This window comes from Falco biarmicus, chromosome Z (assembly GCF_023638135.1).
Source record: "Falco biarmicus isolate bFalBia1 chromosome Z, bFalBia1.pri, whole genome shotgun sequence".
NCBI lineage: Eukaryota > Metazoa > Chordata > Aves > Falconiformes > Falconidae > Falco > Falco biarmicus.
The window spans coordinates 75,036,854-75,060,022 of NC_079311.1; the positions used below are offsets into that span (position 1 = coordinate 75,036,854).

The 23,169-nt window shown below is 55.1% G+C and overlaps 1 protein-coding gene across 11 annotated transcripts in view; it reads left to right on the forward strand.

Annotated features, from left to right (window-relative positions):
* Positions 1 to 7,134: 7,134 nt before the first annotated feature.
* The window catches only part of ATOSB (atos homolog B), a 42,049-nt gene continuing 26,014 nt past the window's right edge, over positions 7,135 to 23,169 (forward strand). For 7 of the 11 annotated variants that reach the window (XM_056325155.1, XM_056325153.1, XM_056325163.1 and 4 more), the window contains exons 1-2: positions 7,135 to 7,209; positions 13,973 to 14,062. The gene's annotated coding sequence lies outside the window, so the exon portion shown is untranslated. The other 4 variants (XM_056325156.1, XM_056325157.1, XM_056325159.1 and 1 more) reach the window with 2 other exon arrangements.

The following is a 23,169-nucleotide window of genomic DNA, read 5'->3' on the forward strand; positions in this document are numbered from 1 at the left end:
CATCATCCTCTACTGCTGCACTGGCTTCTTTCTCCATGCCTGCATTGCTCCTTCTTGCTCAGAAGTGCCCTGAAAGAAGGTCCTGGTAGCAACTATGTACCTGGTGTAACCTCAGCCTGAGCCCTCTCTAGTCCAGGAGCTGCAGCACTAGAGCCCACCCACATGTCCCTTGCCCCCACATCCCCTCACAGAGAGAAGGTGCAGCAGAGCCAGCACAGCTGAGATGGAGCCATGGGTGCCCACGGGCAGGGCTGCCCCATGCCTGGGGGGCCTCACTGCCATGCATCTGAGCAGAGAGAACTCAGCGCCCAGGGGCAATCCTTCCTCCAGAGAGTGGGTGGTTTGGGTGCAACCCTCAAGCCGCTGCCTGGCTGCCCTCGGAGCCCTTCTCCAGGGACATGTCAGATCTGGTATGAGACAGGCACTTGCCTGGATCCTGCACCGACCTGCTGGGTGCGTGCTCACAGGTGACACACTCTGCAAGGCTTCCTGGTGCTGGCAAGGGCCAGGCTCTGATTTGTGCCATCATGAGGTCCTTTTCTGCCAGGCAGCTTTCCAGTCACTCTTCCCCAAGCCTGTAGCATTGCATGGGGTTGGTGTGACCCACGGGCAGGACCCGGCACTGAGCCTGGTTGAACCTCACACAACTGGCCTGGGCCCATCGCTCCAGCCTGCCCAGACCCCCCTGCAGAGCCTCCTGCCCTCCCGCAGATCAACGCTCCCCCCAGCTGGGGGTCACCTGTGAACTTACTGAGGGGGCACTTGATTCCCCCATCCAGATTGTTGATAGAGATATTAAACAGGACTGGCCCCAGTACTGAGCCTTGGGAAGGGGAAGTTTAGATTGGATATTAGGAAAAATTTCTTCATGGAAAGGGTGGTGAAGCATTGGGACAGGCTGCCCAGGCAGGTGGTGGAATCACCATCCCTGGAGATGTTTAAAAAACGCATCGATGTGGTGCTTAAGGACATGGTTTAGTAGTGGACTTGGCAGTGCTGGGTTAATGGTTGGACTTGATCTTAAATGTCTTTTCCAACCTAAATGTTTCTGTGATTCTATGATTCTATGTCCAGGTCAACCAATTGACCCAAGGTGGTGCCCCCCTGATGCTCCCCCCCATGCCTGGTGGGGCTGGCTCCTGCAGCAGGGCTTGTCCTTCCTGTAATGCTGACCTACAGCAGGGGCAAGGGCAGCACCCTGAAGAGGACATGCACCCCAGGTCTGTGGGACAGGGGCCACCCTGGCAGGTCATGGCAGAGCCCAGCACCCCCCTAAAAGGTGCTGGCCATGGCCTTCCTGAAAATAAGCTGGGCTGGGCTGCCACCTTGTGCCAACAGGCAGCATCCACTGACCAAGGCAGGCATGGGAAGTGATTTTCCATCACCCCAAGTTTTCAGCGACTTAAGTGGGGATATACCCCCGGACTTCAGTTTGCATATGAACCCCACAGAGCTCAGCACCTCTCCAGTAGCAGGCGTTAGGGAAGGGGCTTTGCTGACCCTCCACACAGCACAGCCCTGGAGACATCTTTATCCACAACCCAGGGTTCAAATATCCTGTATCTGTGCAAAGCTTAGCCTTGCCGTCCATCAGCTGTGTCCTCGGGGAAATGCCCAGGTGCTGGAAGAGGGGGTGCAGCCAAGTGCAACACCCCAGGGTGCTGGTGCTGCATGGGGTGCAGGATCCCTGCGAGTGCTCTGAGCAGCAGAGCCCAGTGGAAGGGCACAGCCCCAAACGCCAAGTGTGGCCAGGGAGAAATGCCAAAATTTACAAATTTACATACAGGCAAGGACCCGCAGTGACTGGCCAGTCCTGGGCCGTGTGGTGGCCTGTCGCAGTGCGAGGCATTTGTGCGTGGTCCCAGCCTCCACCACCCTACCAAGGTGATACCAAGGGGACCTTCACCTTCTGCTGTCAGCCCTGGTTCACACACTTGCCATCAGTGAAGGCTGCCAGTGCAGCTGTGGGACTAGCAGCAAGGCTGAGACATCACTGCTCAACTCCAGGCACGTACCAGCCCCGGCACGGCCCATGCCAACCAGCAGCTTGGGGCCAATGCTATCTGAGTGGGTAAACGGAGTTAATCAGTTCCTCCCTTGTTTTCTCTTTTCCTTTTTTTTTTTTTTTTTAAGGCAGACAAAATGAAAAGTAAACATTTCTGCAGAGAAGCTGCGGCAGGAGAAGCTTAGGCTTTCGAGAACAAGAGAGGGACTCATTCTGGCAGTGGGGCACAGCACATCTCTCCCCAGAGCCTGACAGGACCAGCAGCACCCTCCTTGGAGCCTGTACCTGCTGCCATCCTAAACCTGCAGCACATCCCCCAACTGCCCAGCTGCAGGTCAGGGCAAAGGGCCATTAGGTGAAGTCAAATTGGCCAGGCTGACAGGTCATCCCCAGGGCTGAAGTAGCAGCAGGGAGACATTTGCGTGCCGAACAGTGAGGGGTCAGCAGGGATTACTTCTCTGGTGCCGAGCAGGCACGTACTGTCCCCAGGTGGTGTTGTCCCATCACTGGGTGCAGGACTGCAGTTGGGCATTCCCTGAGCACCACCATCAGACACATTCCCAGCCTGACCTCCTTCCTGCTCAGAGCAGGACACAACCAACAGACACCAGATCTGCTGTGGCTTTGTACTGCAAACCCCCAGGCCTGGAGAGCCCAGGACCGCACATCTCCCTTGCAGAAACTCTTCCTGCCGAGCATCCTCCACCTGCCAAGCTACAAGCAGCAGCCTTCACCCCTCATTAGACTGTCTGCCAGCAGCTCCAGGATGGACCTCTGGAGTGCTGCCCCCAGCCAAGACAGACCTGTTTGGCTCTGGGAAACCCATGTGCATCTGAGACACAAAGCAGCAGTGAAGTGTGGTGGCTAAAGTATAGGATCAATGACCTGCATCCAGCTGTGTAGCCTGTAATTGTTCCTTTTCTCCATGGTGCCTAAGTCCCTCCATGGTCCCATGGGGGTCCCAATGCTGCTGTCCTCTGCAAGGTGTTGGGAGACAGCTGATGGGAAAGAGGCAACACTGGAGCTACGAGGGTCATGTGAGGTTTTGGAGAAAGTGAGCAGCCCAGCCCGACCCTACCACCAGTGCTTGTTAAAGACGTATGAGATCCATCTTTCCTTAGTAGTGCTCTCACCTCCCCCTTTCCCATCAGGGGTCTGAATCCCAGCAGATGCCCCCAGTTCGGCACGAGGCATCAGTGGGCAGCCAGGGCTCAGTCGGGATGCTGCAGTGACTTTCAGCTCCATTGTGACCCTGAGCCCTGCTCAGAGCCATGCAGGGAGGGACTCCTGCAGTGCCGGGAGGGAATGCCACCCCTACCCCCATAAGGCAAAGGACTCCTCCAGCAGGAAATTCTCCAAGCGTGATTCACATCTCCAGTTTTACAGCTGTTTCAGCCAAACAGGTAAACCAAGCACCTTGTGGAAACAGGTTCCAGTGGGGGAAAGGTTCTGCAGCACCAACTCACGTTACCTGAGGAACGTCCCATGGCTCCAGCGCAGCACCATGGGGCACTGGTGTGCATCGCCTCCTTGTGACAGCCGCAGGGAAAGAGAGGCAGGATTTGGCTTCTCTCTCCTCTGGTGGCTAAACACGGGGAGGATGAGAAGCGTCAAAACCCCTGGAGGCAGTGCTGCAGGAGCCAAGGTCTCTCCACAGCATGTGGAGGGGTGTGGCTGCAAGAGATAAAAAAGCCAAAGCCTCTCTGTGGCAGCCTGACCAAGAGATGCTTGTGCGGCCCACCATTAAGAGGGGAATTGACACCCAACGCTTCTCTCACACACCTTCCCCTTGGGCTTTGTGCATCTCCTCTGCCAGCTGGGATGAGGCCATGAGTCACCATGGGGTGCCCAGTCTAGCCCTGCCACTGCTCTGCACCCCGCTGCCTGGCATGGCTTGCCAGGGGCCCCCAAGAAAAGTGACAGCTGATTCCCACCAGCTTCCTCCAAAGGCCTTTTAAAATTCCCCGCAATCTCTCCCTGGCAGTTCTCCAGGTCTTTCCGGGCTCGTTTCTGCACACGGGTCCTTTTATTGCTCTACCTACATGGACTTGGATCGGGTGTGCATGGTGTGGGCCAGCCTGCCAGCGTGGGCAGCATGCAGGTAGTGCAGGGGTGCATCACCCCTACAGAGGCACATCTTGCCCCATCAGCTCTGGGAGATGATGGGTGTATTTTTTGAAGGCGCTTTTGCTATTGCAAAACCTGCTCACGCCAAGAAAATGAGCGTGTGTGTGTGGACGTCACCCTTCCATGATGAAAACGATTAAATTAAAACTGCAGCAGGAGCCTTGCTGGTGTCAGCTCAGCCTGCTGAAGCTCAGCACACAACAGCCTCTCTAGCAGGAGCAGCCAGCCTGGCAAACAGGCTGAGCAGCCCCAGCCCACAGCCGGCCGGTTGGGCAGCTCCGGGAGGGAGCTAACCCAGCGATGAACTCACCGGTACCCAGTCACCTCACCAGTGCACCCTTCAAAGGGAAGCCCCGCAGGCAGCAGAGCTCATCACGGAAGGACGTCATTCCACCACGCACTGCCTGGGACACCTCATCTTCCTGGGGAAACACCCTCCCCCCAGATCCCCTGGCAGTCGAGCCTCTGGAAGGTGGCCAGCCATGGTGCAGAACCCTGCCTAACATATTTAAACCTCCCTGCTTGCCTTCACCAACACTTGCGAAGTCCTCTGCAGGTCCCCCAGGGTTTGCAGGGAGTGGATGAAGCTCACTCCTGGCAAGCCCTGGGTGGGCTGTCCCTCTGCAAGGCAGCAGTATGGCTCGTGCGGTAACTTTACCCCCATCCCCATCCCCTCCGAGCCTCTGGAGCTTTTCCAGACGCTCTCTGAAACACTGCTGTCTTCTGCCTGCATTACCAATCCCCATCAAATGGCCACAGCTGAGGTTCTGCCCCATGCCTGGGAGAAGCAGGAGCACCCTCACCCCACCCAGACTGCTAAAAGGAGCTTTTACATCCTGCTCCTTAATCCTGCTTCTGGAACAAGGATATGTTTTAAAAATCAGGGGAGGTTGCTAAGGGACAGTGTGCTCAGCAGGGACGTTGCTCACAGACCCTCAGCACTCACAAGCAGGAGGTAAATAACTTGGGGTATTATTAATCCTTCGCTGCCCACACAATAAACAGAAATGTTATTATTCTTGTCAAGGACAAAGGAGCCCATATTCCCTGCAGCCGAGGAGCTGAACCAGCAAATCTTTTGGATTCAGCTCCACAGCGGGTTCAGCTGTGACTGAAGTTGTTCCAGTTCAGTTCCCGTTCAGGCCAATAATGGTTCATTAACCATTTGTTAACCCTGAACTCAATTCAGCCAGTTCAAGCTGGAAAACTCAGCCTGTGGAAGTGGCTGTGGGATGGGGACTGAGCCATTTCCAGCCCACCTCTGGTTTCCATGGCCTCTGCTCCCATCCCAGTTGGACACCAGAGCTTCTCACCAGCTTGGCAGAGCTGACACACAGGACCAAAGGGCAGAAAAGCTAAATATTTCCCTGGGAGCATGTAGGAAACCCCTGTGATAAGGGATGAGCAGGGGTGTGGGGGAACTGAGCTTCCTGGGCTCTTCCTCCCTGAAACCAGCACCTGCACACATGCTGTCCAAGGCAGTGGCTCCTAAACCACCAGGAGCACCCAAGGATCACATGTTGCTGTCATCACACTCAGAAATTAAAATGCTCTGTACTTTCAATACCCTCTAATGGCCCACTACCCAAATCTGGGAACAGTCAGGGGAGACTTGGCAAGAAATCTCCTACAACCACAGGCTGAGGCTGCGGCCTCAGGAGGCGATGAGGTCCCGTGTTGGCAGCTGCTCCATGGCCACATAGCACTGCATTGCACTGCCATTTATCCCTGCAGAAAAGCACTTGTAGGGCAGCGGCATGAAAGGACTGGCCATCCCGCTGTCCCCCAGCATGGCTATTCACAGAGAGCACCCGGCGTGGCTTTGTCCATGACGGCACCTCCAAAAATAATGCCCTGGCACTGGCAGCAAGGCGAGGGGGGTGTCGGGGCTCCAGCAGCCGGTGTGCTGCCGGTTTGCATCCAGCTTGCTGCATGCTAGCACTGACAGAAGACGAGATCTCAGTTATATTTATCATTTGACGGTACCGGTCCTCGCTATTTTTAGAGTGGTGTTGCAGCTGCAGCTTGCTGCGGAGTGAGGTGATTTGGCCAGGGGTCTGGTTTTTACTGGGCTTCACACAAAATCGCTGAAGCCAAGGTGTCTCTGCCCTGACCAGACGGCCCGCAGTCACACTGGCAAGCTCCAGGCTGCTGCCCCTCGGGGCGGTGGGTCCTGCCCATGACCCCTCCAGCGGGTAGCAGAGCCCCGGTACCCAAGTATTTACGATCAGCCATTTTGCGGGGGCAGCTGCCCCCACGGGTCCTGTCTGCCCCCCGCCCCCCCCCCCGGATCCGGCACAGCCCAGCCCAGCTGCGTGGGTGGCTGGCAGGCTTGGCACGGGGGGGTCCCGGCATCACCCGGGGGGTGGAGGACACCTGGCTCGTTCCACTCAGGACATGTCCGTGGGGCCAGGGACACGGCGGGAGTCTCACCTGGGGAGGCCTTGCCCGTGGGGGGCAGGGGGCTGTGTGTGGGTCCCTGGGCGTGGGGCCGGGGGGAGGTGGTCTATGGGGCTGGGTGGGTGGCAGGGGGTGCCCATGGGTCCGAGGTGTGCCGTGTCCACGGGGTGGGGAGGGCTGCGGCTGTGGGGGGGCACCCCGTGCCCGTGGGGCGGGACACGTCGCACCCGCGGGGCCGTGTATGGGCCCAGCGCCCCCCAGGGCGGGCCGGGGTCAGGTCAGAGATTAAAGGTCGGCCTGGCTGCGGGTCAGAAGCGGAGGGTCAGGGCGATGGCAGCCCCCACCCCAGCGCTGAGTCAGGCCCCGCCCCCTCCGCCGGCGGCCAATGAGGGGCCGCTTCGCTTGGGGCCGCCCCTTCCCCGCTGTCATCACACACCCGCACGTGGAGCGGGCGGAGCCAGGGCGGGATCTCGGCGCCGCGTGTCACCACCTCTTCTCCCGCCCATTGGCCGCGCCGCCACGCCGCGCGCCTCGCCCCGCGCCGTGCCCCGCCCAGCGCACCAATCAGCGCGAGGAAGGCGGGCGCGGGGGGCGTGTCCCCGCCGACACCCGGAAGGAGCTGAGGGAGCCGCGCAGCAGTCGGGGCCGAGGCGGCAGCAGTGGCGGAGGGGGCGCTGGTGGGTCTGGCGGGGCCGCGGCGGGCAGGGCCGAGGGGCACACGGAGCGGGACCGGGCACCGGCGGGAGACGGGCCGCCTGTCCGGCGTGGGAGGGGTTAATACGCCCCGTCCCCGCCGCCCCCTCCGGTTCCAGAAGGTTCGGGAGGGGGGGCGATGGGACTGGGGGCTCTGGCCGAGTAGGGCGAGCGGGAGCTGGGGGGGGGGGCCGCGGCGGGGAGCGACCGTGACCAGGTAGTACGTGAGGGGCTGCGACCAAGATGGGGGCTGTGAGCTGGTGGGGGGGCCGTGGCCGGGGCGGGGGGACCGTAGCCGGTAGTTCTGGGACGGGCGCGGGGGCTGTGCCCGGCGGCAGCCGTGGCAGGCGGTGCTGAGGTGGGGTAGCTCCCCGCCAGGGTCGCCGGTGCCCGGCGGGGGAGGGCTGCGCCATCGCGGGGGCTGAGCGCGAGTCTGGCAGGGGAGGGTCTGGCAGAGGCAGCTCTCGGGGGAGCGGGGCGGGGGGACACACGCAGCGGGGCTGTGAGCAGTCGCTGCCCGGGAGGGGCGCGCTGCGGCTGGTGCGGCGGGGCTCTGCCCCCACCCCCGCTCCTGGCCTGCCACCGCAGCCCCGCAGCCAGGAAGCCTGCGCTGCCCCCGGTCTCCCCCGCCGAGGCCACGTCCTCCCCGCCGTGACACGGGCAGGGACAGACTGCCCACGGCCCTGCCGACAGGACGGGGCCTCCACCTCCCCGCGGGCATCGGCTCAAACCCGGCCCCGGCTGGGACCGGCCACCAGCCCCGGCCCCCCGGGACGGCCCGTGCCCGAGGCACCATGGTGCTGGGGCCGCGTCGGAGGCCCGGGGCCGCCGCGCCGTCGCCCGGCCCGCAGCCCGCCCGGGCGGCCAGCGGCGGCTCGGCCCGTGCCTCCTGGGCCGGCACCTGCCCCGTGGGTACCCGGCGGCCGCCAGCGTGGGGCTGCGGGCGCCGCGCCGGGCGGATGTGGCCTGGTGGCCGGCCTGCTGCCCTCTGGTGACCGCCGCCGCCGGCGGAAGGGCCCGGCGGGGGGACATCTGCCCACCCCAGACCCGCCGCCACCGACCTCCCGGGGTTTTCAAGCGGTTCGCTGTGGCCGTGGCGCCCGGTTCCAACAGGAATCACGCCGGCGGTGCTTGGCAGTGCCAGACGTGCTGTTTAGACGGCTGCTGTGTGTTAGGGAAGACGGAGGAGATGGCTGCATGACGGCAGCTGGGGTGGTGGGCTTGCCTGCAGCCCACCTGTAAATGTGATCCTTCGGGTGATGTGTACAAGGGGCATAGACTTAGCTCCCGGGTTTCCAGACTCCTTTTATTCTTTAAGGAAGGAGCGTGGAGTTTGCAGATGCTGTGGAAAGTGTGCGGGAGAGGAATGCCACGCTGCGTCTTGGGGTGTTTTGAAAGTTGCTTTCACTCAGTGCCTTTTAAAAAAGCATTGCACAAGCGAGAATCTGCTTACAGACCTGTCCTCTGCCCGGATTGTGTCGGTCAGTCCTAGCAAAGAGGGGAAGCTGAGACCTTGTGCAGAGTGTAGCAGGACTGAACCCTGACGCAAAGGAGTCTCAGCAAACCGGGTAACACATGTAGAAGGTGAACAAGGTCTGGCAGGTGAAACGTGAGTAACCTCCCGGTGTGATAATACTAGGCTTTTGGCTGGGCTGGGCTTTAGGAAGGGGTTGAGGACCAGGAGAATTAAGTCATCCTTTAAAGTGTCGCCACTGCCTTGTTCCACAGCATCGATTCACATTGTGTGGGTCTCCGCGTGAGCGAGCGGTGGGGACCCTGGTAGGGACTACATGTCCCAGCATGCAGCTCCCTCCACGCAGCCCAGCCGCCCCTCTGGGCATCGTGGCAGGCTGGGATCTGCAGCCTCCTGTCAGCCCTGCCTGTGCTGAGGGCAGGGCAGTGGTGGGAGCAGGGTGGGCAGGGGGGTTTATACGGGGTTTGGATCGCGGTGGGACGCTGCTGCCAGGGTGCCTCTTGCAGAGGAGGCAGCACCTGCTTTTGCCTCATCTGCAGCAGCTGCTCCCGTAATGTTTTGCCAGGTTCCTGCTGACTCCCATGGGATGTGCATGCCTCCCTTCCCATGGACCCTGGAGCGACCAGGATGTGTGAGGACAGCAGAGCCCTCCTGTCATCCCAGCTGTAGAGCTGTGGTCCTGGGCAAGCTGGGCATGTGGAACCACAGTCTAGCCAGCAAGCAGGGCAGGGCTGGGGCCGTTTCAGCTCTGCTACTCACCTGCCTTTTTTCTGTTCCCTGTGTGGAAGGTTTCCTACCTGCTGCCAGGAGGAAAGCTGCTGGGGTCACTGCACTGACTTTGGCAACCCTGTTATTTGGGACACAGCTCACTGAGGGTCTCACCTGCCTTTACAGCAAGCTGGGCAAAGCAGCTCTCGATGCTCTGTTCTCCAGAAACAGACATTAGGGAACAACAGATCACTTTAATTTTATGGGTAGGGATGCTGTTTAACTTCTGGTGGCTTCCTCCAAGGCAGGTGAAGCCCCTAGTCTGTACATCTCCCTCCACTATAGTACTGAGCTTTCCCATCCCCTGTGCCGTCAACAGTTCCAAGTCTTCTGAGCATGCGGAGAAGGAGGAAAGGAAGTTCCCTCCCTGAGGTGAAGGGACCTCTGAGGGCAGAGAATCTGCATTGCTGGTCTTCCTCCTCACTACTACCACTGCTTGCCTTGGTACATTTCTGCACAGCCGTGCTAAGTGGCAGACGCCAGAGACCACAGCATGGTCAGGGTTGGAGGGGACCTCTGGAGGTCGTCTAGTCCAGCCCCCTGCTAAAGCAAGCCACACAGAGTTGCGTCCAGGCAGGTTTTGAATGTCTCGGAGAAGGAGATGCCACAACCTCTCTGGGCAGCCTGTTCCAGGGCTCTGTCACCCTCAAGGTGAAGAAGTTCTTCCCCAGATTCAGATGGAGCTTCCTGTGCTGCAGTTTGTGCCCAGTGCCCCTTGTCCTGTCGCTGGGCACCACTGAGAAGAGCCTGGCCCCGTCCTCTGGACATTCACCCTTAAGATACTTGTAGACATTGGTAAGATCCCCTCTCAGCCTTCCCAGGCTAAAGAGGCCCAGCTCCCTCAGCCTTTCCTCACCAGGCAGATGCTCCAGTCCCCTGATGGTCTTTGCAGCCCCCACCGGACCCTCCCCAGCAGTTCCCAGTCCCCCCTGAACTGGGGAGCCCAGCACTGGGCACAGCACTGCAGGTGGGACCTCACCAGGGCAGAGCAGAGGGGGAGGATCCCCCCTCGACCTGCTGGCCCCGCTCTTCCTCATGCCCCCCAGGGTCCCACTGGCCTGCTTGGCCACCGGGGCACACAGCTGGCCCACGGGCAACTGGCTGCCCACCGGGGCGCACAGCTGGCCCACGGGCAACTGGCTGCCCAGCAGCACTCCCAGGTCCTTCTCCGCAGAGCTGCCCCCCAGCAGGTCACCCCAGCCTGTGCTGGTGCCTGGGGCTGTCCCTCCCCAGGGGCAGGACCTTCCTCACTGCTTCTGAGTCTCAGAGTGGTTCAAGGGGATAGTTATTGATTGGACTCTTCAAAATCAAAGACTCTTTACTCTTCCTGAGTCTTTTACCTGCCCTTACTGCTCCGGGCCTGCCCACACTTTCACCCTGCTAGATTTGGTAGGCACCGTGGTGTGCTGTTTGGAAATGCGCAGTGCCTGGGGGCCGGGATGCTGCCTGGATGCAGAACAAGAAAATGTGTTGTTCATAGATACATGACCACAGATGTGAAAGGAAAAAGTGAAGCTGTACTGGTTAGAGAAGGTTGTGTCCTCAGCACACTGTCAATAGAACTGTAATCAAATTATCAGAGGCTCCATGGCTGGAGGAATTAATGAGTCAGGTTTGAAGCAGGACAGGTGTGAAGGGCAATACAGGAGAACACTCAAAGGGAGGCATTTGTACTTTTAACAGATGGCTTGTGGAGGGTGTTGTTGCAGGTTACTTGGCAGTGACAGTCTTCTGTGGGGAGGTTTTGTCTGGTGCCTCTCCACCTCTCATCACTCCCAGGAACTCCCTTCTTCCAGTGGGTTGTGTGGGTCCCTGTATCCCAGTAACACCACTGGGTGTTCCGCTCCTTCCTTCCATCTGCAGTGCCTGGCAACTGCTCTTTGGAGCCTGTTTTCTGACCAGCCCTCTTCCTTTGCTTTTCCAGTTTGCTTTTGCTTATGAGCAGGTGAGCCAGGTGATTATAACCTCTAGAAAACTTGCTCTCACAAAGGTTGAGGTTCGTTTTAAAAACCATTTTCTTTGACTGGGAAATGTCTCTGCAAATCCTTATTCTCTCTTGGCTTTGCCCCTCTCTTTCACAGCCTCCCTTCCTCGGCCTCGTGAATGCCCAGCTGCCAATTAATATGTTTTCCCCCTGTTTCTGTCATTATCTTCAGCTGGTTGTGAATCCTGAATGAAGAGCAGCTGAGCTCACATACTCTGCATTTCAGAGAGCTTTTTCAGGACTGGCCAGTGGTTTGCAGTCATACTTGCCTGTGTTGTGGCCTGGAGAACCCCCCCAGCTAAGCAGCATGATGGTAGAACAATACTTGAATGGGAGGCCCTTAAAGGAGTCCTGTGTGTTGCAAAATGTGCAGTTAGTGATTCAGCTGGAAGTGCTTTTTAGTAACAAATCTGTGTCCCAGGCCAGGGCTGGTGTCAACCCTGTGATTCTTCTTGTTGGAAGTGAATAAAGATGCAAAGCCCTTTATGCAAGAGCTGAGGTGATAATCCAGATCTCCTGGCCTCAGTCCATTTGGGGTAATTGCATTCTTCCTGGGGAGTGTTTTCAACCCATCCCTGTCAGATACGTTGCCATTGCTTCCTGTGCTGCAGCGGTATGTGGGTGGCAGTAACTCAGCTGTGTCCAAAGCAATTCTTGTCACTGTTCAGGCTGAGAGCCTTTTGAACCTTCTGTGAAGGGTAGTGTGGTAGAGCAGGGAATTGGTGGACGGTTATAAGTATATATATATTTACATATACACATGCTACACTTAACTGGGGCTTTTTCTGCTTATAAATTCCCCCAAAACTTAGCCCTAGTGACTAGCTGGTACAGCTCCCAGGTGGGACCTCTCCTGGGACACTGGTGCAGGCTGACCTCCTAACTGTGTAGATGCAGGTGACATTTAAGCACAAACACTCTGGGTGCCTTTGACATGCGGAATTAGACTCTATAACCCGAAAGTTATAAAGTAGGTATGTTTATTGCGCGCAGATGCACGGGGGATTGCTCCTCCACAAGCGTGCATGCCCGAAGTGACGAACCATCTCACATTTATACAATAAAACAAATGAATATTCAATTAACACTTATACATATTTGTTACCTAAATCCGCTTACTCTCGTTTTGTATGTTAATTAGCTTATCAGTCCTTTGCCTGGAATGTGGTGGTCTTGCAGGTTTGTAGGTGTTTCATGTCTTTGTGACCATCTGAACTTCTCCAGCAAGAAGACTTAGCACTCCCTTCCTCTAGATAACATTGAAATGTCTCTCATCCTTTTCTCATCCTTTTTATAAATAGCCCCTCTGTTAGAGGAAGAAGGGTAGGTGTCTCCTCAAAGCTGTGTGGCTATGTGACCAGACACCACACTCATGACCAGTCACCATACCCACATTCCTTGAGCAGACATACACAATCACAATCGATGTCCATTGTCCCTATTTCAAACTATTTCTCCATATCACCTTCATGACTGTTTTAAGGGCTGGTGCACCAATAAGCTAGTGTGATGGTGCTTCCCCAGATCATGATGTAAAGGCTGTGCTTCTGGGGGACCAGCAGTGTGGCTGCCCACAGTGCTGTGCTCACTGGTGCTGTGGTTGTGGTTGGAGCTGGGTTGTGCCGCCGGTGGTACCACAGGGTGGTTACCCATGCGGGAGGGTAGGCTGGGGATTGGGGACTGCCCCCAAGCAGCTTTTGCTCATCATGCTTTTGGGCAGCGAAAAACCTGGGTCTGGGGAGGCTGATACTGTCCTGGTTTTCAAGATCTGCTGGACACGAGGATCTAGCCCCCACACAGTGTGATCACCAGAAGTCTATAATTACAGCACTGGGAGGGGTCTTGAACAACCTCTTTGTGATGATGTTGGCAGGCCCCTCAGATTTCTATTGAGCAGTTGTCGTTTTCCCCTTTCGCTGTAGCCTGGGAAACACTGCAGCATTGGATTTGGCTTGGCCTGGAGTTGTTGGGAGCAGTATCTCTCCAGCAGTGGAGTTCAGCCCTCCCTGCCCTGGCTTCGTGTCACTGCAGGGTGGTTTAGTGGGTGGCCCATGGGGACCGCAGCCAGAGTCTGTTCTTGCAGATAAACCATATGCCAGCACACGCACTTGAGTACTGGCAAAGCCTGTGTGGTGGAGCAATGCACAGCTGCGCAGGTGCAGAAGAACAAAGTCAAGGGCACAGAAAGGACTTTACTTCCCACTGAAATCTAGGGAAGGGGGACGGTGGCCACATCCTTAGCAGCCCTCTCTGGGGAACCACCCATGCACTCACGTGGAGTCCTGCAGGGAACTGGGGTGGTAACTGGAACCCCAGGAGGGAGTCAGGGCTGCAGCTGAAGGGGTATGGTGGGGTCTTTGAGGTGCTGGGGTGCTTGGGATCTCTCATTTCATGCATAGGCCACTAATGTGCTTGGCTTGGATGAGCAGTTACTGCCTGGCTAGTGTTTGGAAGGTTGTCTTGCATGGGCAAGGTGTTTTGAAGCTGAGCTGAATGTTTATTTGTGCATGTGTCTTTCCAGGTTACCCAAGACAGCCTGAACGAGCAACTCCAAGACTATGCTGCGGATGCGGAGACTGGCGTTTCCCATCTTCTTCAGCCCTACACCATAGTTAGTACCTGCACAATCGTCATTGGTCTCTCTTCCTTCACCAGGGCTGCGTGAAGAAGCAGGGGAACCCCGTGCTCTCCTCTTGGCCCATAGGGACAGCTCTGTAGAGTAGGTGTCACCCAGGTGAGGCTCCCACAGCCCAGGCTTGTTGGGTGCTCCTGGCTCCCACCTGGTTGGCAGTGTGGCAAAGGCAGCCTGGTTGTGTGTGACCAATGCTGTTAAGACCACTGAGCCCTGCACACAATTTTCGGGAGCTCAAGTGCAGTGTGTTTTAAGCCCTCGAGAACCTGTAGTCTGTGCTACTTGCTGCACTTGTCCTTCTGCCTGCCAGCAATATGGAATGGGAACATTTCCCAGCTGCTGGTCTCTGCAGCTTGCTGTCCTTCACCTGAACAAATAGAGCTCACACAGAGCTCATGGGAGATGTGATCCTGCTTTCTATCTGAACCAGTTGAGCTCTTCCTGCATTTTCCCAGGATTTTGTAGCTTGAGGAGGCCCTTGGCTGTGCTGTATGAGGCTTAGAGTGACAGCAAAGTGTTTCAGGAGGACTGGTAGTCTTTGTATTGCCACTGTCAAGAAATGTGAAGAAGGTCAGGCCCTTGCTGCTCTGAGGTAAGCTGTCTGGAGCAGGCTGAGGCAGCTTTGGGCTTCCTGCCCCAGCCCTGTGCCTGAATGCTGGTGTGCATGCCTGGGCCCCAGCAGTGCCCGCCCCACCTGCACGGTGTGCTCTCACTGGGAAGGGAGCCCTCATCAACACTGTGCCTCCGAGGGAGACCTGTCAATCCAGAGCTCAGGTACGATTTAGCTCTTTGGAGAGGTTATATGAGGAAGCTGCTGTTTAGGATGCATGGTCACCCAGGGTCTGTGGCTCTTCCCTCCCCATGGAAGTTTGGGGCTAGTCCAGAGGCAGCTGGAGACAGGGACTCAGGCCATCTCATCCTTCAGCCCGATGCTGAAGTGGTAGCCACAACGAGTGAGGCAGGGGTAGATTTACCTGGGAAGTTAAAGGTAAGAAGTAGTCCTTTGCTGGTGTTGGTGTGTGCTGAGGACTCCAACCACCCAACATGGTTGCAGCAGAGCAGCGCCTTTATCCAGCTGAGTTGTGGCAATCACTAGTACCTGCTCCATGCTGGGATCTTATGTGTATCTTAGTGATGGAAAAGAGACATATTATGTGGCTAAGACCAGAGAAAAGGTTTGCCCTTGGTTCTGCTGGAGCTGCTTGCAGATTCCAGTCCACCAAGCTCACAGTATCCTCTCAAGGCTCCCCGGCCTTTTGACAAGAGGCATTTTAACACACGGTTTACTGTGTTAGATCCACTGTTCTTCCCCTCCCCTTGCTGACCAAATAGCTTAATATCTCCAGGGACAGTAAATCTCGCAAATATGTGTAATGCAGCAGCTTCTCCCATTACTTGATCATAGCATGAACCTCCTCTCTGGTTTGGATATCATCAAAGCCAGGTGGCATTGGTAAACTTATATTTGGGCTAAATTAATGATGTTAATTCAGTTTAGTGCAGTTGGCTGTAATCTGGAAGCTGGTACAGCTTGCAGGCCCTTGGAGAGACTTGCAGTGCCTCTGTTGAGAACAGGATGAAATGCTTTGCTGGCGAACTTGAAGACTGGGCAAAGTGGAGGTTATGTCTTAGACAAAAAGTGGTCAGCCTAATGTCCTTCAGTCCACTCTTTAGCGTGAGTGGGCTGCCATTGCTTCAGTCTGACCAGCTGATCTAGGAGTAGGTCTTTCCACTGGAAACCCCAAGAAAATGCTGCCCGCCGCTTTCTCCCTTCAAGAGATGGAGCTCTGGGTTCCTTGTGAGTATTGGCACTGGAGTTATGCGAGGAATCCCCTCTTTGCCCTACCATCTCTGCTGCAAGTCGGTCGGGCATTCAAAGATCCTGCTCATGGGAGTGTTGGGACAGCTGGATCCTTGTTCGGTCCTCACTGCTCCCAGGAATGGAGCAGAGGATCATCTGCTGAGGCTAATTTTAGGTCTCTGAACATTGCGGGTTGTCCCTCTGAGCTCCTATTTGTGTGTGATCCTGTGGCTCCCTGCTAAGAGCTATGTGAGAGTCCTGTATCCTCATGTGCAAAGGTTTTGCTGGGGCATAGCATCCCAGGGATTAGGAAGAACTTCGAATTACTCACTTACCTAAAACGTCTGAGCCATATCAGATGCATGTGTGACCCCTTTTTTTAGCCCTAGCTCCAAGCACCCTTCGGACTTTGCTTTGTGGGTGCCCATGCATTGCATGGTGGGAAACAGGCCACAGCCTTCCAGCCTTTTCCTGCCAAAAATGCAGCATCCTTCCTGTTCGTAGCAGTCAGTTCCTGTTGTTTCAGATGGGTGCCTGTGGTATAGAAAATGGTCTTCCACGAAACCTCTGGGTGTGGAAATACTCCAAAGTCCACAGCCAAGTGAGATGGGAGCCCAGCTCTGGGCCTGTCTGTATGGGTGAATGGCTGCTTGTTGTCTGCCACCACCATCCTACAGCACAGCACAGGGTGAGACCTTCTGGCCTCTCCTTTGTCTGTACGCCCAAGACTTGTGGCCTCTCTGCACTTGTTGGTTTCCACCTGCTCAGGTGATTTTTCAGCAGCACTGAACTTAGCACTGAGCTTAGCTAAGTTTCGTGTTGAGGCAAGATGTGGCTCTGCAGTTTTGGCACATCTTTATTTTTAGCCTGTGTAAGGCACGGTTGATGGTATCAGAAGGAAGTTGCGTGATCTCCTGAGCTCTGTGACTCATCCTGGATCAGGACCGAGGCTTTGCTAGCTTCTGCTGTAACCTTCAAGTGATGTAACTGGTTGTGGTGGGCCCTACTAGATCTGGGGAAGGGCAGAATGGGGAGGGAAGCAGAGCTTTTTAGAAGTTCTTTATCTATTCTGTTAAGTCGTTAAATTCATTAATTGAAAGATATTGGCAGGTATCCCACCTGAGTGTGGTTCAGCAGGGTCCTTTGTCTTCCCCTTGTATCTTGTGCCCCTGTGGGAGAGGTGAAGGGGAGAGGAGCTCTGCTTACATGACAGGTTGGGTAACTGCTTAGCAGCACAGTGATGGTAGACAGCAGTTTTTAGGACAGGAAGCAAAGCAGGATCTGCCTCTGGTTCAAGCCACAGTGAGGTTTGGTGCAGAGGAACAGACCTGCTTGAAGTGGAAGTGGCTGGGACTAGAAAGCAGAGACTTAAGAGGTGCCTGCCAGGCTGCAGCAAGTCAAATCTGGGACCCTCATTTCCATCAAACCTGGTACTGCCACAAGGTAGAAAGAGTTCATGGGGCTTTCTGACCTGCCGGCAGCCGTGTTGGGCTGGGCTGGGCTGGACAGGGGCTATGTGTCACCACCACGGAGCGGGCAGCACAGGGCAGGCGTCGATGTTGAAGCATCCCTGCCTGCCACATCATGACGTGGGATGCACCTAGAGGGGCCTCTATACCCCACATCTGGCTGCCTGGCTCTCCCGTGTTGTGCCTTGGCACTGGGCACGGTGGGGTATGGTGCACCAGGTCCAGAGTAGCCTGTGAAGCAGGTGAGGGTGATGGCTTGTGGGAGTGGACATCCACCTCTGTCCCCTTTCCTTCTTCGGGGTAATGAACAGCCCTTCAGGAGCATGTTGAGGCTTCTGGATGTTGTTCAACTGGTTTTGTGTGTGGGGCAGCAGGGAGGGAGCAGTGAGGCTTGGGGGAGCAGAGACAAAGGAGGGAGGTAGCGGGGCATGCTTGGGGGAATTGCTATGGCAACTCACTGCTGGCTGCATGCTGCACTGTGCTTTCTGCAGTGCATGGTGGAGGAGCAGCCCTCGATGCAGCACCATCCTAGCCATGCCATGGGCTTGGCACTGGTGGGCTCCTACATGACAATCTGGCACCTGAAGCCATTTTCCTTGGGCAGCAGCTTCAGGGTGGGTGGCCGGGGATGTTTTGTCCATCTTCTCCCCTCTTTTGCCTCCCGCTGGGGAATGAGCAGTCAGCTTCTCTTTGCAGACCTGTTCTGTTTGAAGCCTCAAGTTGCAGAGCAGGCTCAGCCAGAAAGAAACCAGTCTCCTGAGCCCTCTCACTGTACGACAGAAGAAAGCAAGTCATTCTGCTGCCCTTGCTTATCCTCAGTTAATCGATGTGAGTGGCTCCAGCCGTGCCTGCATCTTCCCAGGATGCTTAGCCCTGTACTGTGCTTTCTACCTTGCACAGCCAGTTTGCCTTGCTCTGGGATATCTGTACTCTGATGGAGAGCAGATGCTTTAGTAAGCCCTCTGGTATGGTCTGAGACCATCCTCTGGAGCACACAAAAGAGTGGTTAAACATTTCTGAAGCTGTCTTTGGGCAGACCTCTTGCCAGGTGCTATCAGAGAGCTGGCCTCTGTTGCTGAAGGAAGTGGGGAACACCGTGCTCCTTGCTGCGCAGAGAGAATGGGTCAGGAAGCTGGCTCCAGCCATAATGTGAGCGTGACTGAGACCTGACCTGTCATCCATGATGTGCCTAAAGTCCTGGATGTGAGCCAGGGGGAAGGGACTGGCTGGCAGCAAGCACAGCTTGCCCATCTCAGTGTGGATGGCTGTGTGAGCTGTAAACTTCTCTCATTACACCTCTCAAAGGTCAGTGCTCTGCTCGCAACAAGCTACAATGCCCTGCCCACATCTCTGCACCCAGCCCAGAATGAGAGGGGAAGGAGCCTGCCCCACCTTCAGAGGATGCTCTGAGGTCAGGTGTGTGGGCTTGCCAGGGGGTGGCACGCACTGCTGTAGCACCTGTGACTGGATTTCATCTGGCACTAGGATGTTCAAGCAAAACTGGAGCGGCAAGGATGCATGTCTGTGAGCTGCCCAAATGGGTCTGCACTCATAAAAGTCATGATTCTTGCCTGACCTGTGACCCCTTCATCCAGCTCTGAACCAGGGTAAAAAGCCTCAGAAATTCCCCTGAAAATCGTTTCACTATTTCTGATCTGTCATAGTGTCCATTTCCTATTTAGGGTGATTATAAGATCAGTATAGACTGCCCAACACTGTCCAGCTACAGTTCCAGTCATCTTAAAATCCCAAGTAGGCTAGACTTGTTTGCAAAAAGTCCCCTGGACTCCAGACTCTAATGTTCCCAAGGGAGAGCAAGCCAGGAGGTGGAAGCTGGAATGTGGAGCCTTTGGGAAAGCCGCCTGCAGTAGACAGTTTCCTCCCTCCTGCTTCTGACAGGTTCCTTCCCTTTCCAGAGGCGAACAGCTTGCTCTGCACTGGCAGCTGAAGCTTCTTTCCCATGAAGGAAGCTGGGACACTGGTAACTGACACTGAAGGCAACTTCAGATCAGCAGCTCGAGCACTGCTCTTCATGTATGTGTCCTTCAGCACTGTGGTGTGAGAACTGGTGTTACAATATATTACAGGTGTGGGTGATGGCAGACCTTGGTCAGAATCCATTGAGCCAAACTTTAATTCCCTCTGACCCCCCTTTCACAGCCTGTTGTTTCTGATTTTTTCCACTGGACTGAGGCCCCAGGATGTGCTATGGAATATCATGGAGTGGATGCAGAGCCCAGCAGGTAAGGCTCTGGGTTACGTATGGGTGTGTTGGGATGTGAGTTGCCAGGTTCTAGGGCAGAGGGTATTTTCACTTCTGCCATTTGTACAGCACCTTACATGCTGAGATCCTTGCCAAAGACTCAAGCTCCTGGGCGCTGTGACCTGATGAGTTATAACTGTGTCATCTTTGAAGTGCTGCTCCCTCTTTTTCTGTCTTGCCTCTTCATACTACACATTTTTAAGCACAGTGCAAAGGATCAGAAAAGCCCAAAGGCAGTGGGGTCACATACTCTACTCCCAGTTTGGGGAGGAGTTAAGACAGGCAGTGCTGGAATAAGCATTTAGGGAGAGGCAGCCAAGAGAGATTTCCTCCTGGCTGAGCTGTGGTGTTCGAGTTTGGAAAGTACTGTGTGGGTTACGTGCTGCTGGCTTCGCTGCTGCCATTGCCTTAGGCAAGTCTGGGACAAATGCATGCCTGCAAGTCAGATGGGCACACCATCCTGAGCAATGTCACTGAAAAAAAGGCCAGTCTCCTTTCTGGACATCAGGAGCAATCTTAAAGCTGCTGCTGCTGTGGGAGGAGTGCTGGGGATTTCAGCAGAGAGATGATGGATCATTGGGACCAAGAGGAAACTTTGACTCGGTGGGTGTTTCTACCTGCATTCCCTAAATTGTGAGAAGATAGTGAAGCCCAGAAGTGCTGTACAGATTGCCCAGTGGAAGATGCATAAAGAATAGCCTGCAAGAGCCAACTTTTTGCTTCAACTCAGACCTGGAGAAAATGCCTGGACTCTGTGCACTGGGGTTTTCTTACTGCCAGTCAGCAGTGCTGTGGCTGTGCAGAGAGAGCATAGCCTAGACGCGTTAGCACAGTCACTCAAGTCCTTTCTATACCAGTGTTTGCATTACTGATGAGATTAGCATAGCTGGGCCGGGGTGGACAAACAGGGTAATTCTCAAGGTGCTCTCTGCTGTGGCTGACAGCAAAAGAAAACAGTTATGGCATGAAGTAGCAGGTCAGAGCTTTGCTTTCAATTTATCTTCTAGGAGCGGCAACAGCTAAAGATAAGAGCTTTTTTTGAAGAACTAGAATATTGTCAGGCTTTTTTATCTGGGTTTGGTCTGCCGACCTCTCCCCTGGGCTGGCAGTCTGGGATCTTAAGGTGTTTGCAATGACTTGTCCTAGCCACATGATAAATCTGGCTAGAGAGAATGCAAAAACTGGTGGCATCAGTCTGCCACCGTTCTTGCTGCTGTGCCTGTTTTCTGTAACCAAAGGGCTGTTATGTGGCTTAGATTTGTGAGGAAACAGACTTACATCTCCTCTCTTTCTTCTGTGCAGCTATCTCCCTGGCAGCACAGTTGGAATGATTTATTATAGATTACAGCTCTGTTTAATTCTGTTTCCCTACAAATATCATACTGTTAGAGTAACGGAGCAAAATGCAGTGGTGTTTCCGGAGGAAGGCTGCTATCAGAGGCCACCCCTGTAGCAGAGGCTGGAAGCAAGGAGGAACAGTTTATCAGGAAATGCCTGTGTTCATGTGCTGGTCGCTTTTGGGAAGGAAAAGGCATCTCACCCTTGAAAGCTTCCTCACTACATGACTCCAGACGTTGTTGATGGAGCTGCACCAGTGTGAGCAGTAGTGAGAATGCTGCCCTCCAGAGCCTAGGAAAGGTCTGACCGAAGTGGTGGTCTGGGAAGAAAAGTCAATTTCTGTCTATAAGTGAACGTCCAAATGTGTTTTTCAGAGTGTTTTGGTTTAGTTTGGGGGGGTTTTTTTTGGTGGTGGTGGTGGTTTAACTTGGGGTTTTTTTGCTACTGAAAATAAAAGGTGTGGCTTGTGCAAATCCTTGTAAGGAAAGAGCAGGGAATTTACTCTGGATTGAGCCTGCCTGAAACTCACTGTGTCTCAGATGTGTGTTAACAGAGAAATGAAAAGATTGTGCCATAAAGTGATAGGGGATAATGAATTTAATCCACTATTATGCTGTCCTGGGAGATAAAGCTAGGGCAAGGGTATTGGCAATAACATTATGCTTTGCATGACAACAACAGCAAATACCACCTGAACGTGCTTCCCCGGGGAGAGGTGGAAGGGTCTGTTTTCAGAGAATCATCAGGAAAGTGGAGTGAGGCAACCAAGAGACACAAGCCTGAGGAAAGATGCCAGGATATTTGCAGAGAAGAACAGCATAATAGCTGTGCATTTTCTGCAGCTTGAGGTCTGCTTTCCCATTCAGTGGCCCAGCTGAACTGGACAACGCTGAGCTCTTAACCTTGTTGTGATCTTGAGAAATGCACTAAAGAAACTGTAACTTCAATAACATTAGTGAGATGTCTGACCCAGAGCCTGAATGAACAAATCTTTATCTTTAGCTTCTCTGCCTACAAGGTAGTTAGTTGGATGGTGATTTGCTACTGCTTCAGACATAGGAATTTTAAAGGACGCTGGTGTCTCCACACTGCTGTGGACCTGGTCCTGGGAAGCTTCACTGGTAAGCAGGCTCAACACTCAAAAGGGTTTTTGGGGGAGTGTGATGAAAACAGAGAGGCAGAGGTCAATACCTGGAAACTTAATCAGCTCCTAGAGCTGAACCAGAGAATCCAAGTCTTTACTCAAACACATGAATCTTTTAAGGTGAAGGATGCAATGACCTGCTCTGAAGGAAGTGTCCGGTCCCCCACCAGCTGTTTGGGAGCCAGGGCACCCTTCTGGTTCGTAACGCTCAGTCTGGGCTCTGGGTCTGTAATGTTTTTTTCTTGTTTTGTTTCATTTCATTCCTACGTGGTATTACCTTTATTTTCTGGGCCATGCTGAGCTATGTGCATCTGATGCAGGGCCCTGCATGTCCCTGTCCCCTCTGGTGCCAGAGAGCACTTGGGTCAGTCCGTAGGGCCAGATGTAGCCCAGCAGAATGCGTGCAGTCCATATGGCCAGCAGCAGAGTGGGGCCAACTCCTGCTTCAAGGGAGGTGGAAAGAGAGGAGGTTGGTAATCCGGATAGCTGCTTGGCATAAGCCACGTGGGTATCTCTGTCTTGCTCCATCGCTGGGGTTTTCAGAGGTGTCAGTACTGCTTTTGCCCTACTCCCCACACTGTGCCTGGTGCTGGGGGCTGCCCACCTGCTCTCCATCCTTGGGGCAGGGATGGCACGCTGTGACTCAGTTTCCCTGTGGCCTGGGGAGCAGGGAGGGGTGGAGTGGGAGCGGAAAGGGGCAGAGGGGAAGTTACATCAGCTGGTAGGAAATCGCATTTTGGGGTGCTGCAAGGTGGCCCTACCCCATCCTGTCTGCAGAAGTGGTGTTTTGGTGTGCCAGTGGTACAAGCCTGCTATGTCATGGAGACATTTTGTGGTGCTGCCAGGAAGCTCTGTTCCCATCCCAGCTGCAAAGCTGGCATTTTTGAATGCCACAAAGCAGTCCTTGCTCCATGCTGCCTTCTGCTGTGCTGGGGATCATGCTAGGGCAGGGAGAGCTGGCAGCATCTTCCATCCTCTCTGCATTCCTGTGTGCAGGGTGTACAATTATGGACAGTCCCGTGGCTCTGCTTCCTCCAATGCGTGATTTATGGGCTGCTGCTTAGGATGTGG